The sequence below is a fragment of the Limulus polyphemus genome, unplaced genomic scaffold (assembly GCF_000517525.1).
Source record: "Limulus polyphemus unplaced genomic scaffold, Limulus_polyphemus-2.1.2 Scaffold4852, whole genome shotgun sequence".
NCBI classification, from domain to species: domain Eukaryota; kingdom Metazoa; phylum Arthropoda; class Merostomata; order Xiphosura; family Limulidae; genus Limulus; species Limulus polyphemus.
In genome coordinates, this window is record NW_013670462.1 from 49,214 (window position 1) to 50,788 (window position 1,575).

Genomic DNA, 1,575 nt, shown 5'->3' on the forward strand with positions numbered 1-1,575 from the left:
CATCGTGAGAGTAAAAGCGGAAACACAGACTTTATTTCATCTTTTCTTCTTGCAGGTTTGGTCATCAACGATTACATCCGCCATTTTGAACCCGTGTACTACAATCTCTATGAATTTCAAGAACAACACCATCGTAACAAGCGTTCCCCGAGAACAGAAATCCGCCTGGACTTCACCGCTCACAACAGGTAATACATTCTGAAACTCTCGTCCCTAAGAAACATCAAAACAAAGTAGTTTCTTTTAACTTAACTATTTAGTTAGATGTTGATGTTTACCGCTCATAACAGGTATTACATTCTGAAACTCTCGTCCCTAAGAAACATCAAAACAAAGTAGTTTCTTTTAACTTAACTATTTAGTTAGATGTTGATGTGACCAGGTTAAGCTGTACGTGTATGCAACAGCGTTTTAATGGGTGCGTAATCATACGACTGGAAAACAGGGGCGCGTGCTAAAATATGTAATTATCCTGAATATGGGACAAACACATTAGATTTACAAAGCTTTATATGTGCGTTTGTTATTGTAGTGACTTTAAAAGTATGGTTTTTAGTATTACGTAAAATGCTGTTAAATGTAAGCTTTTTTTTTTTATGCTATGGTTAATTACTTTACCTACTAATATCGGCCGATAGAGGGCCGGAAACTAAGTTTGTTTGTTTGTTTTAGAGCAAAGACACATAGGGCTATCTACTGTGTCTACCGCAGAGAATCGAACCCCAGATTGTGGCGTTGTAAGCCTCTAAACTTACCGCTGTCCCACCGGTGACCCGAAATTTAGAAAATACTAGTCTATCTTTAACTAAGGTAGTACTTAATAGTAGGGATCGTGATGAAACAAAATGGCGGTCATAAAAAAGCGCTCGTTTAAAACTACCTTTAAAATGTATTAATATTAGCAATGATTATTTCACAGTATTGGCAGAGCAAAATTCAAGCTTACTGTACTTATAAAGTCGCCTAAATCGCTATATACGTGTTTATGGAGTGAATAAAGATTTCATTATTTCAACTAATTTTAATCTAAGTAAGTAAGTAAGTGACTTTTCCAGACAAGCGTACAGAAAAGAATGATGAATCTTATCGCTCTAATTCTTGTACAGAACTCTTCCGTCTGGTGTCCCAGTGATTCGTTTCTTATACCGTAAAGGATACTAGTGTGTATATATAATGGACGATGCGCTAATTTGAGTATATAATTATATTTAAGGGTTGGTTAATAGAGATTCTGATGACTAATAAAATCGAATCGAATATACGCGCGCTCCACGTTTGGTATTGCTGGCGCATAAAAATATAGCTAACAAAAAGGAAACAAGTATAATAAAAATATTAGAATTTTATAAAGACAAGTAGGGATCGATATATACGTAACATAGCTGGCTATAGTAATACAGAATTAGTTAATGCTACAAAAAGTAATGAAACAAGAAAGTCAAAATTACAAAAACTGAGTTACTTAAAATTAAAAAAAATGTTATTCCTTCTTTGGCAAATCATTAATTACTAGCAGAGACCCGCAAAACATTTCTGGCCAAATTAGTATCTTTATCGTAACAGTATTTCTTTAAA